Here is a 20,194-nt window from a genome sequence, read left to right as displayed (position 1 = left end):
AAGGAAAGCAGACAGGGGCAGGAGCCTGATGTCTTTATATAGCAGAACACTGGAGAGGCAGCAGTCATCGGGTCACACTCAGAACGTAGTTTTTCCTTCAGCTTTTTTTTAAAGTCCTCACCTGAGGATATGGTTGTTGATTTTAGAGAGGGGGGAGAGAAAGAGTGTAACATCAATGTGAGAGAGAAACATTGACTGGTTGCCTCCCGTATGGGCCAGGACTGGGGATGGAACCTTCAACCTTTCGGTTATAGGACAACACTCCAAGCGACTGAGGCACACTGGCCAGGGCCCCAGTCTGAGGTTTTTGGAGACATACATCTTAGTCAGCTAGGCAGAATGGACAAAAAGACACAGAGCTCAGATGAAGAGGTTCAGGCTACAGACTTTCACTTGGGTGTCACCTGAATGTGTTTGGTAAGGGAAGCCATCCATGAGACGACCTCAGGGCAAGTGCCCCGTCAGAAGAGAATGCCTTGAACCAGAACATAAGGAACTCCAAGGTTTAAACATGGAGAGGGAAGGGTGACTCAGCAAAGAACACCTGGGAATTACCAGAAAAGCCAGGATTAAGAGAAGCCAAGGGAGAAAAAGTGTCAGAAAGGAGGGAAAAATACTTCTGAGAACTAAAATGATGTTCCCTACACTTAGCGATATGGAGAGCTGTCTCAGCAGAATGATGGGGGAGGAAGCAGACTGAAGTGGGGCAGAGGAAGAAGTGGGAGGTGCAGAAGCCGAGAGAGCTCCAATAGTATAGCCAATTCTTTCAAGAAATTTGGCTTGAAGGGGAAAAGAGACAAGGTGGTGGCAGAAAGGGGAGTTGGGCTGGAGGAAGGTTTTAGTCGCTGCTGTTGTTGAAGAGGGGAGGACCTTGGGTGTGGCAGGAAGGATGTTCCTAAGAAGCCCTGAGGACAGGATTTAGGACAGAGGTGGTGGAAGCCGGCTGCCTCTCCGGGACAGGAGTGAAGGAGAAGGGGCCAGTGCAGAGACAGGTATGTGTGAGGGTCTGGTGGGGATGAGCTGAGGGAATTCTGCCTGATGGCTTCTTTCTCTGTGAAGTAGGTGCGGTCCCAGCTGAGAGTGAGGGTGGAGGTGGAGGTTAGGGGAGGAAGGTATGGAGAGCCAGGAGAGAGCTAACCCGAGGAATGTAGTAGGAGCACCACAATGTGGTAGGCACTCTGGAGATGGTGATGGCGAATTTTTAGAGGTACCCATCTGCCTCATTTTGTCTTTTTCTAAGAGGTTGAGTTATCTGGATAAAGGCAGAAAGAAGCAGATAGAGTGATTAATCCAGACTGGGACTTTGCCAGCCTCGGGCAATGAAAAGACAGAGGGTCAGGAGAGTTTAGGATATTGGCAGGAGAGTTCTTCCACTGACAGAACACGGACTCTGTCTGGTCTCAGAGAAGGAAGACAGAGGAAGGTGATGAATGGCAAGAACGTAGAGGTGCCAATGGACCAAAGATCCTGATGAGTTTCGGGAGCGGTTGTATGGGAGTCAACGGACAGCAAGCTGGCAGAGCAGGAGGGGGTGACCAGAAAGCAGGGACCTCTACTAGGTGATTTTTAGGTGATGGCAAGATCTAGGGTGTGACCTTGGGAGTGCGTGGTTGAGGTGGGGAGCTGGCAAAGGGGCCGAAGGTCTGCGGGAAGGACGAGTTGCCCATGTGGTCTCTGGTCTCACCCAGGACAATGGATGGACGTGGAAATGGAAGGATGTCTATGAGCAGACCCCAAAGGCTTCACTGAACCAGGAAGATGGCTGGTGATGATAAGGGGGTGGGGGAGATGTAGTCTGATTTTATGAGATATAGGAAATAATAATGTCTTAGGGAAATTATATTCCATTTCACCTGAAGTACATTCTCCAGAGTGAAAGAAAGTGGAAGAAGTCAAAAAGAGGTAGCAGATACAGCACAGAGCCAGAAGTTAGGAGATTTATACCTAACCCTAATGACACTAACATTCTGTGTGACCTTGGGCAAGTCCTTTTGCCTCCCTGGGCCAGAGGTGTCTCATCAATAAAAATAAGTTGGAGGAATTGGTTAAGCTAGAGCTTCCCAGCTGATGTTAGGGAGCCACAAATGGGTTACAGGTGTGCCAAGATCGAGGTCCCCTTTGTCCTGGGTCAGAGTCCCTGAGCCATTGTCATTGCCTCTGTGTGCTATGATGTGAATGAGAAGGTGGGAAAGCAGTGGGTCAGACACTCTCCAGGGACCCAGCCGTCTCTGACGTTCTGTTTGTCCATCTCTGGTGCTCTGTCTTAGGGAAGGCTGTGGGGAGGCGGATAGAAGAACAGGCAGATTCCTGCTGCAGGCAGAAGTCCATCTGCTGGCAGAGAGGAAGCCAAGTTTCCCAGTTCCCACTGGCTCCCCTTACCTCCCTCTCAGCACTAGCCGAGGGAGCTGTGACCTGCTCAGACGCCCAGGTGAAGGCAGGTGCCTCTGTTCCTCCTCTGCCTGTTGGCTGGTGGTTACTGGTGGCCTCTCCAAGCTTCAACAGCAGCTTATAAACATGGAGGTGCAGGCACCCACTGGCTCCTTCTTCCACTATCCAGTCCTAAAAACGGACTCACCTTTTCTGAGGAGTCAGGCAACGTGTCCCACTGCACAACACCCAGACAGATGTTCACAATGCAGAGCTTTCTCTTGGGGTCAGCCACTTCTCAGAAATCCACAGAAGATCCACTTACATGGTTGACCTTGGCCCATCCTCTCTGCCACTAGCCCTCCTTGGCTTCCCTTTCCCTGTATCTCCTGTCAGATGCTATTTGCTTAGAGAATGCACCGATAACTTAATTTTACCCTAATCATGAAATACCAGGAAAGACCCAGCACCTGGCTCAGTACTTTGTACATAGTAAAAAGGCAATAAATATTTACCGAATAAATGAAGACTATTCTTGAATATTTTAAAAAGACAACCCTATCAAGCCCACCAGAATTTTTAAAATGATTTATCACATTGTTTGCATTTATCGGAGTAGATAACTAAAAGGTACTTTTAAAAGTCTTTCATACTTATTGATGCCTACTACGTGCCAAGCATTTTGGAAGGGTGAGCTGGTTTCATTTTCACAAGCCTGTGAGATGGGGTATGTTAACCCCATTTTACAGGTGGGCAAACTGAGGCTCAAAGAGAGGTTTAAGAGACGTGTCCAAGGTCATAGAGCTGTTAAAGCAGTGACCACAAGATTCTAACCCAGATGTCTTCAACTTTAAAGCTGGGGTTCTCTTTAGCACCAGGCTGCCTCTTACAAGGGCAGACACGGAGTGGAAGTAACCGAGACCGAAGCAAAGTGTGCAGGAAGGCTGCAGCAACACAGACTGGCTGAGGCTCCCCACTGCCTTGCCCTGCAGAAGTAGCTTTGAGGTTGGGTAAGCTTTGCCGAAGAAAAGAGGAGGAGAGTCAGGCCCTCGCTCACCTCTCCCCCTTTGACTGCTCGGCTGGCTCACCTACTACTTCCGCAATCTGGCATTTCATTCAGTGCCACCCTCCTTGGTTTTCTGAGCCTGCAAACGGCCACAAAGCTGCAAGAACCTCTCCTGTGGATACATGACCCCTGCTCCCCTGCCCATGAGGCAGAGTGACTACCGGGCCCAGGAGGTACCCCTTGTTCTCAGGAGCAGGCAGGAGTGACAGAAAACAAGAGTGGTCTGATCTGCCACAGATGAACGTGGCTGCCAGCACCTCCACATCTGTTTGCCTCTGACAGGTGAGCAGCTGTGCTCTACAGCTGTCTGTCCATCTGTCTCTTTCTCATCCTCCCCAGAGAGGAAGGACCTGGACCCAAAGCATCAACCTTACTCCAGATATTAATCAGCAGGGAAGAGGAAGGGTGGAGCAGGAAGACAATTGTACCTCTCTCTTCATCCAAAACCCGAACCCCCTCCCCACTTCCAGGCCCCTCTCACCACCTCCTCCCCTCCCCACTACTCCCCTAGCTCTGCCTGCCAAGTGCTGCAAATTACCACACATGCCAATAAGTCATTAGAAACCAGACCAGGCAAAAGTGGGGTTGCTATGGAGACCAACACCAGGAGCTGACGGCCCTGGGGGCCAGCCTGTGGCTCAGGTGTGCTGTGTGGGAGCTGGGAAGGCCAAAACACCTGGCTGAGGGGAGATACACTATACACTATGGGCACCGGGTTCTGCTGCCTCCTCTCCCTGTCTTCCCCAAGGCTCTGGTCTAACCCACCTGAAGCATGTTAGGCTGTGGAAGGGCAGGTGCAGCCTAGGCCAGTGGGCCTAGCCCCCTCCCTTCACCACAGAGAAGGTGGCTTGGATAATGTCCACCTGGGGACTAGCCTTGGGGACCAACCCCCAGGGGCCAAGAAGGATCAATGACAGTCTTTAGCAACCTGAGCTGGTTGCCTGTGTTTGGAGGAAACTGAGGCCTAGTGAGGGGCTGAGGGTGGCATGGCACTCCAGCAACACTCTCTCAGCTCCCTGAACCTGGAACTCACTTTGCTTCTGCCCAGCACTGAGCACAGTGCCTGGGCCCTGTAGGTCAAAACTCATACATCCACTTGCTGAAAATGGCCAAGAGAAGGTGTTCAAGCATCTGAAATTTCTAACAAGACAGCAGCAAGCCCTGGATGGGAGTCCCGGCTCTTCCACCTACTCAGTGTGACCTCCCACAAAGCCACTTCTCTCTGAGCCTCGGTTTCATCATCTGAAAAATAACTGGGATGTGTTTCAGGCACAGTATATTCCTAATTGGGCTCTTCTAAGTTATGAAGCAACTCCTCAGGGTCAGGGTCAGGAGGAGGCCGAGTCAGTGGGGTTCTTATCCACTTGCTTTGCTCCAGCTACAGAAGCCTATTAATTTTCTGTCACTAATGTAACATACGAGGTCTGTCCGGAAAAAGTCCAGCCATTGTTAACATAAGAACAGTTTGCGTAGCATCAATGTAACCTAAGCCAAGGAGAGTGGACTGGAATGCGCATGCATGAACAATGACAACTTCACTGTACTAGTCAGTGGGGGCGGTAGACGCTGCTGAGTGAGCATGTGTTCTGTGTGGCTGTCACACTCAAAATGACTGCGCAAGTAGAACGAGGAATCTGCATCAAATTTTGGGTTAAGCTTAAACATTCCTCCACGGAAACTATTCAGATGATTCAGAAGGCCGCAGCTATGGGCAAGTGGTGATTGGCAGCTTCATCACGACAGACAGTGCATCTGCTCATGCATCACGTCTCGTGCAGAGTTTTTTGGAGAAACAAATCACCCAGGTGACTCAGCCCCCCTACAGTCCAGAATTGGTGCCCTGCAACTTCTGGCTTTTCCCAAAACTAAAATCACCTTTGAAAGGGAAGAGATTTCAGACCATCAATAAGATTCAGTAAAATACGATGGGGCAGCTGATGGCAATTGGGAAAACTGTGTGAGGTCCCAAGGTGCCTACTTTGAAGGGGATGAGGCGTCATTGTCCCACGTACAATGTTTCTTGTATCTTATATCTTCAATAAATGTCTCTATTTTTCATAGTACATGGCTGGACACCTTCTGGGCAGACCTCATATTACCATAAATTTAGTGGCTTAAAACAACACAGATTTATCTTCCAGTGCAAAAATGAGTCTCACTGGGCTAAAACCAAGGTGTGAGCAGGCCTGTGTTCCTTTGCAGAGGGTCTAGGGGAGAACCTGTTTCTTGGCTCTTTCTGCCTTCCAGAGGCCACCCAAATTGTTTGGCTCATGGCCCCTTCAGTCTTCAAAGCCACCTGTGGCCCACCGAGTCTTTCCCATATCCCATCCCTCTGACGCTGACTTCTGCCTCCCTCTTCTTTAAAGAACCCTTGTAATTACACTGGGTCTATAGGATATTCCAGGACAATCTGTTCACTTTAAGGTCAGCTAATTAGCAAGCCGAATTCCATCTGCCACCTTAATTCCCCTGGCCACGCAACCGGACATCTTCATGGTTTCAGGGACGAGCACACAGACATCTTTAGGGGAGGGCATTACCCTGCCTATCACACATGTGTTTTGAAAAATGGATCAATTTCTAGAAACGTTTGAAAGCCACATGACCGAGGGCTCACAGTTGCCATCGGGTTAAAGTGCTATGACTTGGACCTTTCCTTTTCTCCCTGGGGGATCGTTGCCTGGAGTTCAGCGGGAACCGTGGGGCTGACCATCAAGTGTGAATGCTGCGGCCATAGGCTGTCCTGGTGGGGTGTGCACAGAGAGGGTTTCTATGGCTCCCCGAAAAGAGATCTCCAGGAAGGAAAGAAGGAGGGCTACCCGAGTCAGGTGGAGCTGTGTGTGTGTGCGCGCGTGCGTGTGTCTCCACGTGTACAAGTGAATGCTCGCTCCCATTAGACAGGATGATTGCTGAGGCCACAACTCTGTTTTCCTTTGTCCCCCCATTACCCATCCCCATCCACTGGCATTGCACCTGGCGCGGAAGTCACACTGATTTAACTAACAGTTATAAAATTGAGATGCCATCCTTTCCTCCCATTCCTTGCCCTTCAACACTGTCCTCTCCTCACATCCATCCGGAGGAGTCCGCAGGTTATTTGTAACAAACTCCAGAAACGGTATCAAGTTCAGAAAGCATAGGTCTTAGAATCTTCCTGCTAATGCCTTTCCAGGACCATGGGGATCAACTCCAGCACTTGCAGCTGAGACAGGCTCTGACTTGCCCTGAGGGAGATGGTAGCCTCTCCTTGACTTCACACACACCATAACCTCTGTAAGATACCCTCTGCCAACTGTCTGGGGCCCAACAGGGCTGGGTAACAAAACCCGTATGAGAAAGGTTTCCTGGATATTAATCACAGCCCTTGTGTTTTCTGATTTTATGCAAATTACTCACCCTCTTTTTTCCTTGGTATAAATGGCAGCTCACTCTGGCTCCTACTTCTATCATCTGTCCCAAGGGATCCCAAAAGAGAAATGTGATGAGGTAGGAGAGAGCTTTTCTTTGGAGGACAGGCCCCAGGGAAACTGAGGGGGAAAGGAATTAACAATTTTTGAGCTTCTACTTTGTAGCAGGCACTTTACACAGATTAGCTCCTTTAATGTGGTTGAGAACCAGGGCTCTGGTGTCAGTAAGATTTGAGGCTAAACTCTGGCGCTGCCACTTGCCAGCTGTGTGTGGCCTTGGGCAAGTTACTTAATCTTTCCCTGCTTTAGTTTCCTTAACTGTAAAATGGAGGGAAATCATATCCACTTCACAGAGTTACCTGGGTTAAATGAGATAAATGTAGTGAAGCTTTCGGCACATCATAAGTACTCAACTCAGTGTTAACTCTTATTATTAACAACTCAGTGACGCGGGTATTGTTAACCCTGATTTGTAGATGGGAAAACTGAGGCTCAGAGAGTTTAAGTAAAACGCCCAGTGGAGGGTGGGTAAGGAACAGGGACTCTAACCCACTCCCAACTGAGTCCAGTTCCTCTGGATTGTGAGCTTAGGCCTGCATCTTAGAGACCATGCCCACAGCCTCTGGGTAGAGTTGGTGGCCCTCCTTTCTCGGGCTGCCAGGGCCCAGACGAAGGAAGGATCTGTTTAGCAGAAAGGGCTGCATAGGAGACTCTTGGCTCCTGCTCTTTGGTTGGGCGCGGTGTGGGGGTAGGGTGAGGGTGGGGAGAGTGAGGCACCAGTGAGAAAACCTACTCCACTCCAGGACACTCTCGCTACAGGTCAGAAGCCAAACCCCAAGACCCAAGACCCAGACAGCCTCCAGGGAAGGAACAGACTCAGCCCTCATGGGGAAATGTTCGCTCATTTTGATACAATGTTACCATATTTTGCAGTGTATAATGCACACCCATGGTTTTGGCCCAAACTTACAGGAAAAAAACCTTTCACTTCAACCTTTTAATTCAATTATTTATTTATTTACATTTAGAAACAAAATCGATTATTGTATTTCAGGGTATTATTTTGCATATGGATATCATTATTGCTTTCTAGAGTTACACTTTTAATGCATAAGCATAAATAATTTTAAAAATTTATATAGATATGGAATTAGTGCTATCCACATATAATGCGCACCCTTATTTTTCCCTCAAAAACTTGGGCACAGAAATGTGCGTTATGCACAGCAAAATGCAGTATTTCCAGTTCACTGTATATGAAACAAATTGGAATGTTGTAGGACAGGGGTCCTCAACCCCCGGGCCACGGACCGGCACTGGTCCAGGCCTGTTAGGAACCGGGCTGCACAGCAGGAGGTGAGCTTGAACGTAATGCACTTGAATCATCCCGAAACCATCCCCACCACCCTGGTCCGTGGAAAAATTCTCTTCCATGAGACTGGTCCCTGGTGCCAAAATGTGGGGGGCCACTGTTGTAGGGGTAACCTACCAGATAGGAGCCAGGTCAGTGGTAGGGGTAACCTACCAGACAGGAGCCAGGTCAGTGAGAGGAAGGAAGAACAGAAGCCAGCCGCAGGCTGGGTAGGAGTGGAGCTTATGGGGCAGTGGAGAATCGGGCCCAACATCAGCGGGCCCAGGTCAGGGGCCGGTGGACAGCAACCAATTAGGGGAATGCAGATCTCAGAAACCACTTGAGAGCTGGGGAGGGGACCTTCCCAAAGCAAGATGAGCCAAAGAACAGAGATCAGTAGGCCTGTGAGAAGGCAAGAATGCGGGATAATGGGTTTTCATCTTCTAAAGCAGGGGCGTCAAACTCATTTTCACCAGAGGTCACATCTGCCTCACGGTTGCCTTCAAAGGGCCGAATGTAATTTTAGGACTGTATAAATGTAACCATTCCTTTGTAGTTAAGCGAGAGCTCGGTGCTGCAACCTGGTAGAAACAAGGTGCCGGGCCGGATAGTACAAGGTGGAGGGCCGGATTCGGCCCCAGGCCTTGTGTTTGCCGCCTGTGCTCTAAAGAAAGGGCTGCTCTCCTGTCCAGAGAGAACAAAGGGGACATGAGAAAGCCGATGGTGGGGACTACTCCAGAGACAAAAACTGCTCCCTACCCATGTGCCCCCTCCATCTGGCGTCCCTTCTCCCATTCCCACCCCCAGGAGCTGCTAGCTCCCTTCTCCAGAATCCTCCCCTCTGCAGATCCAAACCCTACCCCGTTTTCCAGGCCCCAATCAGCAGCACCCCTTCGAGGCGGCGTTCCCTCGGTACTCCCACACAGCTCACAGTTCTGATAACATTTATAGTCTAAATCACACAGTTTAGCACTTGGTTTTAAATACTGTCTGGTATTATTCCTGTTATTTCTTGGGAGTATAAGTTTTGCCTCCCCAACAAATCTGTAGATTCCCTTGCTAATAAGGACTATGAGTTGTGTTTCTTCGTATTCTCCCCGACCCCACACCCCACGCTAGGACAGTGCTCAGAAAGAAGCCAAGGATGGGAGCCGTGAGTACTGACTGACTGACTTAGCTTCACCGGCTGGAGACCCTCCTGACGAGCCACCTGGGACAATGCTGACAGGGATGGCCAAAATCCTGGGATTTAAAAGGTCAGATCATGGGCCCTTCCGACCCAAACCCTGCAGTCTCCACCTCACTCTGAGGAAAGACCAAACTCCTCACTCTGGCTCCAGGGCCTCCTCGGACCCACCAGGCACGGCCCTGCCTCTGAGCCCTTACGCCTACTGTTCCCTTTGCCACTTCAACTTTACTCATGTCACCTCCTCAGTGAGGTCTTCCTGGACCACCTTGTACAAAATTGCGAACTCTCCTCTTCCACACATCTCCTGTCCCCTTCTCTTGCTGAATTTCTCTCCTTAGCACTTGCCACTTCCCAATACACTTTTAATTGCACTGCCTCCCGAATCAGGTGCAAAGTCCACGAGGGCAGAGATCTCTGGTTGCTGGTTGCTTGCTCACTGGTGTCTACACCAGCAGCCAGGCACTGATGCTTAAAAAAATACTTGGTACATGAAGATATTCCGGCCCCATTCTGTGCATGACATAGCTGAGGCATGGTTCCGCAGAGATGGGCAATGGACAGGAACATTCTGTAGCTCCCTCCTAGGTGTGGGATTCTACCCTTCCACCCCTGGCCCAGCGCACCTTCTGAAGGTCAGGGGCCTGGAGCTGTGTGAGTCCCAGCCACTTTCATCCCATTGCCAGGTCTGTCCACAAGTAGGAGAGGGAGGGGTTGGGTGTCAAGGTGGAGTGCCAAGGCCCTCCCCTACCCCCGCACAGCTTGCCTACCAGCTGCCCCTCCGTGAGTGCTCCATTGCCTGGCATCACCACCTCTGCCTGCCCAGGCCAAAGACAGACACTTTCATCCTCTGCCTTTAAATGCTCATTTTGGGAACACTTTATAGAGGAACATAGCCTCTCCTGCCTTTCTCATCTCTTCCTTCCTTTTCTTCCCCCTGAAAGGATCAGGTAAGACAGACCCACTTTTCCAGGAGAAACCAAGCTGGTTGCCTCACAATTGCTGCTCCTCTTCCGGATGCTTTTTCCTGAAGGATCTGCCTTGTGAGTTTGTAAATACGAGCGATTGTACTGGTTCTTCCCAAGACAGGAGGCTGCCTTGTTAGAGACACCCCACTGACAGCAGCGCTCGCGAGCGGTCCCACCTGATTTCCTGAATCATGTCTGTGCCCATCCTCACATCTCTCAGAGGTCACCCCTGCACTTGCCCGCCATCGTGGCCATGGCAACCGACTCTTAGGGTCCAGGTCCTCTGGAGGCCTCTGGCTCTGCATGGCCCCTGAGGCACTTAGCTGAAGCAGAAGGAAACAATGTTAATTCTCGAGGAGCAGTGACCTAGGGGAACAGGAGGAATAGGGGAAACCCTTTCTGAAGGTCCCCCAAAAAGGACAGGCAGCCCCTGGCTTGGACAGGACGTCGGGAGCTTCTTACTGAAGGGAGGGAGGAGAACAGGCTGGATGGCCCCAGAAGCACCCAAGGACTCCTGGATTCTGCGGGTGGTTAAGGAGCAGCAACACTTGATCAGAAAGAAGGTTAAAGCCTGATTTTTTTTTTTTTGCCAGTAATATGTCTTTGAGTAAGTTACTGAACCTCTCTGAGTCTCAGTTCCCTCAAGTTTAAATTAGAGATAATAAGAGCACCTACCTATAGGGGTGTTTTTTAGGATTTAATGGGATAATGCAGGTAAAGCTCTTGGCACAGTGTCTACCACCTAGTAAATGCTCAATAAATGCTAGCTGCTAGAATTAGTGCCACTACAATGTGAGAGATGGAGGGTGAGAAACGGTTACTGCCCTAGGAACTCCCTGCCTGCTCTTCATCTTGGAACTCATTTCAGGTCCATCAAATGTTGAGCAGCAGGGAAGGTGAGGGTGGGAGAAATGTATGGAGACAAACTAAATTCTGAACCAAACCTGGTTCAACTCACCTCTGAACAGGGAGCTCCCTCAGCCCAAGGTGTCCACTGGGTTCCCAGGAAGTGCAAGAAACCAGAGGACAAGGGCCATGGCTGCCCTGGGTTTGGAGCAGAGACTGCTTGCTGGTTCAGAACATTAAGGAAGCCATGGTCATGAGGCCAATCCCAGCAGGGATGCCTCAGGTCCCCTGCCCCAAGGACAACGGTTCTAGGCTGGGGAGGGTGGGGATGTTGTAGCTGACCTGTCAGCCCCACTGGAAGCTCAGCTCCAAGAACTGGAAGCAGAAGCTGAGGTGGGACATGCCCAAGGTGTTCCTGAAATCTACAGAAGGCAACCCATACACGATGTGGCACCTTTTCATGTGCCATCCCTGTGCCACAGATGCCCGCGGTCCCAGTGTCCCCAGACCCACCACCTCCACCAGGTTGACTCCTTTTCAAGCCTTGCCCCAAATATTAAGTGCTTTGAGAACCACTCCCTAATCTGCAGACAGACACCTCTTTATCTACTCGTCCCTGTACTATACACATTTCATTATTGTACGACTGACTCTCCCACTGAATAATAACAATAATAATAAGCTTACATAGCACTTACTATGCCAGGCACTGTTCTAAGCTCATTACATGTATTGACTCATTTAATCCTTCAAACAGCTCTATGGAGTAGGAGACTGAGGCACAGAGAGCTGAGATGACTTGGCCAGCTTCACTCAGCTGTAAGTGGTGAAGCCTGGATCCGAACCCCAGCTGTGCAGTTCCAGAATCTTTACTCTCACTGCGAATTCCTGGAAGGCAGGGGCCACATCTGATTTGTCTCTTTGTCTCTAGCCTCTAGCACAGGTCTGAGCACACAGTAGGTGCTTAGAAAAGATGCGCTGACTAAGTAAGGCTAATCTGGTGACTATTCTAGCCTCTGAACTGGAGGACCGAGAGATCAAGGCCTCCACCGAAGTGTAGGGTAGAGGCGTCCTTCTTACTCACCCTCTCTCAGCAATCCCACCGCATGCTGCCGTCTGTCCTGTCTGGTTATGTCTTTTCTTACATGCCTCTTGCCTTCTGTTTTTTGTTTCTCAGTTTATCTTCTTTGTCCTCCACCCCTCTTGTTCCTGGGCACTCTCCCCCCTTCCTGCCCCATCCATCCTCCGGCCATTGCCCTTGCTCTTGCCCTTCCCTGTAGTTCTTGCAGGCTTGAATGCCTCCCACCCCACTCTTTGTCTTAGAGTTGTTTATAGAGTCCAGGCTTGCCCGAGAGGCACTAACTCATTAGACTGGCCATAGACAAGCTCCTACCTCCTGACCCTCAATGAAAACAGCAATTTCCCATCAACTCTACCTGGACGCAGGGTGGTGGTGTGGAGCAGGGGTTACATGCCTACAGCTTGTTGCACATCTGTGTAACATCAGAAAGACCAATACCCTCCCTGCCTTCCCTTTCAGGGTCCCATCTCCTCCAGGAAGCCTTCCCTGATCGCTTGGGAAAGTTTATTCATGCAAGTGTTCAATAAATCCTTGTATATCCTCATATTCTAAGTGAGAAGACAAGGCACACTCCTGAAAAATTCAATTAAAATGTAATCTTCAGATAACTATATAACTTATCAAGTGTCACAGACATCACGGGGGCAAGATGAACCGCAGACAATCAATGATTTCAAAACATAGACTCATGTGACGTGAGGCAAGTGGTTGATCCTCTCTGGCCCTCAATTTCCTCAGCTATAAAGCAGGGGGTGATAATCCAGGCCTTAGAAGGTTGTCAGGAGGATTGAATGAGATAATTTTTGTACAGCTCTGGACAGACTGGTGCTTAGTAGGTGCTCAGTAACAAATCTGTGTCTTTCTCCCTGCTGTGTCTAAAGCACTGGACTTCTATGAAGCCCTCCCAGATAAGTGGTGAGATGTGAACCGACCCATCCTTTCAGGTCAGAAATGTCTTAAGGACAGGATGGCCCTGGTCTGTGAGCTTTGTGGTACCTGGTATTTGGTAAGGAGATGGGCCCGTCATGTTAGAGGTTACTCAGCATGATGATGGTAATTCACTAGGACTATTCACATTCCCATCTCTGCGGCCAAGCAGTGGGCCTTTGAAAGAGCCTGCGGGCACAGACTGATCAGCTGGAAACTCCAGAGACAAGTTTACTTCTGCCCTGAGACGTGGGAGTTGGTTGAATTGTTATATCCTCGACTCCTAAAATAGTGCTAGGTACATAATAGGTGCTCAATAAGTTGTTGAATAAAGGAATTTTGTTTAAAAGGCAATGGATTTTCTTTTTCCTTTCAAATGAAAAAAGGGGGTAGCAGGGGCAAATGGCAGGGTACAGGAGACATGCCAGGGAAATGCAGCTGCCAGGCCCACCAGCCCTGGCCTCTCCTCTGCAAAGGGTATTCAGCAAAGCCAACAGTGCGTGTGTTCCCACCGTCAGGGTGTCTGGAGCAGAGCACATGCCTGGCTGCAGTTTACAGAAGAGAAGCGGGGCGAAGGTGGCCAAAGAGACCTGGGAGGGATGGAGTGGGAGAGGGAGAGAGGAAGGGAGAAAGAAGTCTTAGGGAGAAGGAGGAGGGTGAGGGAGAGGGGAAGTGCTGTGAGGAGAAAAGGAAAGGAAGAAACACAGGAGGAACAAGAGTGAAGAGTAAAGGAGAAAAGGGAGGAGGGAGGATGGAAGGAGGCAGGGGGGGAAGTAGGGTGTGGGGAGAAACTGCAATGGGTTACAGAGGAACCTTGTCTCTGAGTGGAATTTGTCTTAGCAGACATCTGAGTTCTCACTGCCATTTGGTGTCTCCTTTGGGTTAGGCTGTGCCGGGGAAGGGTGTGGTCTAGGGGCACCCCTAGACACCAGGTACCTGCCAGACCCTAGGCCAGTCTCAACCCCCGGAGCACCTTGGCCTTCAGTTCCACGCTTTCCGGAGGGACCCCCTAGGCAGAAAGAAGGAGACTCGGTGTGAGCCAGCTCTGGGGGAGGCAAAGGGCCTGCAAGGCTCACAGCCCTAGTTGCACCCTTCTCTTTCCATCCTTTCCCCACAGGAGCACCTGGTCAGCCAGGAAAGTGGGTCAGGCCACCCATGTGTGACTTTTTTCTGATAACAACAGGACCCAAAAGCAAGGGGACCTCAGTGCCTCGTACACAGCTTTGCCCAGCCCATGCCAGTGCTCCTTGCTGGAGGGACCTTTAAGGAGCAGTGGGCAGTGCAAGGGGATCCTGGCCCTCTCCTGCATGAAGAGGACGCTGGGTCAGAGCCTATCCCAGGCTGGTGGGGAAGGGGGAGCCGGCCTTGTGCCTGGGTGTGTGAAAAGACCCAGATCCCCCAATGACTGTGAACAAGCTGGCAGGGAGCCTCCTCTACGTTCCAGACCTGGGGAGGCAGTTCTTTCTACCACCGACCTCCTGGGATCTTCAAGCAGAGGGTCTGTCCAGTTCTTCTCTGCCACTGAGCGCTGTGCCCAGCCCACCCGCTCGGACCAAGCCCTGCCATTTGAAGCTGCGTCGGCTCCAACAGATGGGAGCTGCGGCAGCCTGAGGAACAGAGCACAAAGCCCAGCTGACATTTTCTTTCCTTTCTTTTGATGGGGGTGGAAGAAAAGGGGAGAGCACAACACCCCCAGGGGCCGGTCTCTTGCACCTTTAGCTTCTCAGCTCAGCCCCCCTCACGGGCGGCTCCTCGCTGGCTGAGCAGCCAGACCCTGCGCCGCCCTTGGCTGCAGGACAGACGGACCACCTGTGGCTGGCCAACCCCTCCTGTCTCCTGGGTGCTGAGGTGGGCGCAGAGCCGTCCTCCCGACGCAGCTTCCACTCTCAGAGCCCCCAGGCGGAGCCCAAGGCCAGCCCATCCCCCAACCCAAATGTCCCATCCCAGGCTGAGGACGGACCCTCGCCGGTCCGGGAGGAGCCTGGCTCACGGTTCCAGATACTTCTCACAGACACCAAGACCACCTAGTCCCTCCGCACGGACACCCGAGCTCCAAGGAAGGAAAGTCCCCGCGGTTCTGGAGCGCTGCCACCCCGCTGTCGGCCCATGTCACGCCCTCCCTAACCTCTCTGCCACCTCTCGGCTCCCCGACATCTCAGGGCCCAGCTCTCCCCAGCAACAGTTTGGGGCCAGTCGGGCCCCTCGGGGTGGATTACAGCCCAGACGCCGCCTCGCCCTCCGCCTCGGGTACAACCCGCGCAGTTGGCCACCTTCTTTACATTCTCCAGCCCTCCCTCCCTCGGCGCTCGCGGCTGCCTCCCTCCCCGAGTCACCAGCTCCCCTGCAGGCAGCTCAGCGGCGCCTGCGGCCGTCCTCCCGCACCTCCCGCCAGGTCCCCACGCCACGCCAGCAGCCCCAGCGCCGCCCCGGATCAGCCCTGAGCCGCACACTCACCCTGCGGCCGCCGGCCGGGTCCAGGGGCCGCTGCGCCGCTTGGCTGCAGCCCGGGCTGCGCTGGGGAACCTGATCCGCGCTCTCCCTCCTGGAGCCGCCCGCCCGGGCCGAGGAGGCTCGAGGGCGCCTTCCCGCCGAGGAGTTGTCCTGGGAGTGGTGCTGGGGCAGAGTTGGGGAGGGCGACCGCCCAGCAGCGATCTGCTCCGCGCGTTCGCGCCCCGCGCCCGGGGCTCTGCGCGGCCCTTCGCTATGGTGGCTGGAGGCTGCGGGCTGGAGTCGGGGGCTCTCACCGCGCGCCGCGCGGCCAAGTGCGCCCAGCAGGCCCCCGCGGCGCCCCGCGCCCCTCCTCCCGGCTGCTCGCTCGCCCTCCTCACTCGCTTTTCTGCCGTTCTCCCAACCTCCCCAGCCCACTCCGGTCGCCGCCTCCCCGTCTGCCTGCCACGCCACCCCCTTTCAGTCCCGCTGCCATTTTAACTCCTGAGTGGCCAGACGCACCTTCTCCCCAAACACACATTCACACCCCGGAGGAGGAGTTGGGTGGGGCCAGATGCTGAAGCGAGTGTCTGGGGCCAGTGGTGTTCTCGTGCCTTCAGATGAAAGGCTTGGCCGAAAGAAGTGGGCAGAGGGCCTGGGTCTGAGAGGAGAAGGAGGTGGCTCTTCTGATATTGCCTCTCACTCTCTTGCAACAGCCAATAGAGTCTACCCTTCTGAAGTTAAAAGGGGACGAAGGAATTCAGAGGGTGGGTTAGAATTCGTTCAGTGGTCACAGGCACCTCTTAAAGAATGGAGTCAATACCCCGAGTTCTCGCGCTTTTCCAGCATTGCCCCCTGAGCGGGTTCTGACATCTTGGAACATCCCACCCTGGCCCTTAGCAAAGGATGTCATCTGCTTAGTGTTAGGAACTGACAAGCCCACTTAGGCTCTGGGCTTTGGGGAGTGCCCACCCTGCAGGTTGGGGGTTATGGACACTGGGAAGGAGAGTAAGAGCTGAACCATGAGGAACGTGGGTTCTGGGCTGCTTCCTGGTGGCTTAGAAAGGCTGGATACCCAGCGATTCCCTTGCTGGAAATATATCCCAAGAATCCAGAAACACCAATTCAAAAGAACTTATGCACCCCTGTGTTCATAGCAGTGCTATTTACAATAGCCAGATATTGGAAATGGCCTAAGTGCCCATCAGTAGCTGAATGGATTAAAAAACTGTGATTTTTTACACAATGGAATTCCATTTACACAATGGAGCAGAAAGAAGAAGGAGCTCCTACCCTTTGTGACAGCATGGATGGAACTGGAGAACATTATGCTGAGTGAACCAAGCCAGTGGGTGAAAGACAAATACCATATGATCTCACTTATAAGAGGAATATAATGAACAAAACAAACTAACAAGCAAAACAGAACCAGAGACATGGAAACATGGAACAGACTGACAGCTGCCAGAGGCAAGTGGGGTGGGAGGGAGTGGCGGGAAGAAGGGGAGGGGACTAGTCAAAGAAAATGTGTGAATGACCCAAGACACGGACAACAATGTGGGGGTTCACTGTGGAAGCGGGGCAGGGGGGGGCTGGGCGGGGCAGAGGAGAGCAAAGAAAGGGGGGAAATTGGGACAACTGTTAATAGAATAAACAAGAATTTAAAAACTCAAAAAATTTTAAATAAGAAGAAAAAAGAAAGGCTGGATCCCTTCCACTAGTCTGGACTCAGGAGAGTGGGTCTGCTGCTGGAGCAGAGGCTGAAGGCCCATGCCTAAGTGGGCCTTCTGCCTGGACAACTCAGAGTGGACATAACAAGCTCAGCTCCAAGACAGGACACACCCATTGGGGGGTCTTGACCAGAGGCCGCAGAACACAATAGGGAAGTGTGGGGTGAAGTCCAAGGTATGCCGAGTCCTTTGAAGAGGGCATCCTGGGCATCTTCCTTCGTCCAGGGCTTGAACTCAGTGCCTCCTGTGAGGTGAGCTCTGGACAGAACAAGGACAGCTCTTTCTGGCTCTGTCTTTTCCAAGGGCACAGCCCATGGTAACTCCGTGCCTGGAGGCTTTTATAGAGTTGCCTTGAAAGTCTGTTCTGTGTGCACAGAGGGGGTTCTCACTTCAGGTATTCAATAAGCGTGCATTATATGCCCATTGTACCTCTGAAGCCACCTCCATGCCACCACCCTCCACCCCTGCTGTGGGGTATAAAGCCATCCTGACCTAGGGTTATTCATGGAAGGTTTTATGGAGGAGTTGAGATTCAAGCTGAGTCCAGATGGAGGGATAGGATTTGAACTGGCAGAGAAAACACGGACCGGCAAAGGCAGGAAAGCAGAGACAAGCAGAGTAGAATGGGTTGTCAGGGGTACAGTAGGGAGGGAATTTACAGAGCTACTGTTGGATGCTGTGCCTTTTCACAGCTCTCATTTTATCCTCTGAGCTGACTCTTACCCCACTGAACAGACAAAAGGATGGAAGTTCAAAGAGTTTAAAACCTGCCATCAGAATTTGAACTCTCTTTGAACTCACAGTGTCCTTGCTGTAACACCACATTGGATATGCAGAGTGGAGCAGCTGATGGAGAGTCTGGATTGCCAGGCTGAGCAGTTTGGCTCGCCTGTGCACACGTGATCTGGGATGAAAGAGTCAGGAAAATGGGAGGCTAGTGAGGAGGCTGTTGTAGGAAGGAAGGGGAGGGGAGCAGTGAGAATAGGCAGCAATGGGCCTTTGTGAGGAATACCTAGCAGAACTTTGACACCGAAGGGGGTCAAAACTTGACTCGGGAGTGTGTTTGGGTCCTTTGTCAGTTCAGTGGAGCCACCTCAGCACCCTGAAGGTCACTGTGACTGTATACAGACTGCTTGTGGAAAGGAGGAAATGTTACCAGTCCTTCACCAGCTCAAGAGCCCGAACTCTCTCTTACTCCAGTGCCTCCGCATCCCAGCACCTACGCGTGGCCTAGTGTGTATCTTAGTGTAGCTTAGCTCCCAGGCAGCAAGCTTCTGGAGGGCTAAGACTGTCCCACACAGCATTAAGCCAAGACTAGTACCTTACAGTAGGTACTCAGTACCTGATTATTGAAGAATAAATGGGGTAAAAGCAAGTAATATTTGCCAAGTGGCTGGTCCCCACGTGACACCCTGTAAGGCACATGCTGGGTGAGGGCGCGGGGAATTGCATTGCCCGTGGGGAGAGAAAAGGGAACCCTTCTCTTGAGCTGACTCCAAACCTCTTACAACCCAGTGGGACTGAGGAAAGAGTATATAGATTTGAGAGCCAGAGATTTGAAACTCTACTTACACTTCCTCTGTGCTACTTCAGGAAAAGTGCTTAACTTCTCTGTGCTCCAGTTCTTTCCTACGTAAGAATATTAATTCAAGTAATAGCGATTAATACTTGTTGAACATCTACCACATGTAAGGCGTGGTGCTAATCACACTTAAGCAAGAGCTCATTAAAAATTTCACCAACCCACCCTGGTTGGTGTGACTCAGTGGATCGAGTGCCAGACTGTGAACCAGAGGGTCTCTGATTTGATTCCCAGTCAGGGCACCTGGGTGGGTTGCCGTCTGGGTCCCCAGTTTGGGGTGTGCGAGAGGCAAGTGATCGATGTATCTCTTACACATTGATGTGTCTCTCCCTCTCTCTCTCCCTTCCCCTCTCTCTAAAAGTAAATAAATAAAACCTAAAATAAAAAATTTCACCCACTCTAGGACTCTGATAGGAGAAAAAACAGCTTAACATTTACGTAAGTGGTACACAGTAGAGCTGAGCAGAGTTTAAAGCATTGCACTACCCTGAAACACTTCCTGGAGCTCGGGCTAGCAATCAGGTGCTGGCTCACACTCATGGAATGGTTGTGAGATGAGACAGGGTTGCTAGTGCCCAGCAGTGGGCACGGTGTCTGGCCCATGGCACCTCTCGGTAGATGGTAGTCTTCTCTCTCAAATCATGGCTGCCCTTCTGAGCCAGATACTTTTCTGGGAAAAGATGGGGGCTCCATTCAGTCCTTTGGAAGCTCTTAGGTAGTTACCCAGAGGACTTAATGACCCTGTTACTGACCTTTCTCCCTCCAAGTTCATTCTCTAGGGTTAGCCATGCATAACGTCCTGCGGGGAGCCAGGAGGGATTCTGTAACAGCAGAGAGTGGCTGGAGAAGGATGCTGGGATTACACACCCTACAAATGATCCTCGGCTCAGTTCTACTTGATTCTTTAATGTAGTGTCAGACGCTGAGCTAGTAGACATGCTGTTTGTGTGGTGGGGACAGTGAGGGAGGGAGGAGGGCCTCTGGAGCCTGGCAGATGAGCCAAGGCAGAGAAGGGAGGCGGGGGGTATGGTACCACCTCCTTCAGTAGACCCTCTACTGCTGGATGCAGCCTCTGCCTGCCCCTCCACCTCTGGAGGCTTTGGATGAGACCTTTGCAGTCACTGTGGACTGTTGTGTCCCCCCACCCCCACCGCCACCAAGTGACCCAACTAAGTAGAGAGTATGGCCCTAGAGCAGTGGCCCTCCGGCTTCAGTGTACCTGCAGTCAGTGTACCAGTGCAGATGCATCCTTCTTA

General features: G+C 51.7%; 1 protein-coding gene across 1 annotated transcript in view; it reads right to left on the bottom strand.

Annotated features, from left to right (window-relative positions):
- The window catches only part of LRRN2 (leucine rich repeat neuronal 2), a 70,291-nt gene extending 54,260 nt beyond the window's left edge, over positions 1 to 16,031 (bottom strand). Inside the window, exon 1 of the mRNA XM_024571477.4 lies at positions 15,654 to 16,031. The gene's annotated coding sequence lies outside the window, so the exon portion shown is untranslated. The remainder of the gene's footprint in view (positions 1 to 15,653) is intronic.
- Positions 16,032 to 20,194: the final 4,163 nt, after the last annotated feature.

This window comes from Desmodus rotundus, chromosome 12 (assembly GCF_022682495.2).
Source record: "Desmodus rotundus isolate HL8 chromosome 12, HLdesRot8A.1, whole genome shotgun sequence".
NCBI lineage: Eukaryota > Metazoa > Chordata > Mammalia > Chiroptera > Phyllostomidae > Desmodus > Desmodus rotundus.
The sequence above is the reverse complement of the archived record's forward strand: the minus strand, read 5'-3'. Positions and strand labels throughout refer to the sequence as shown.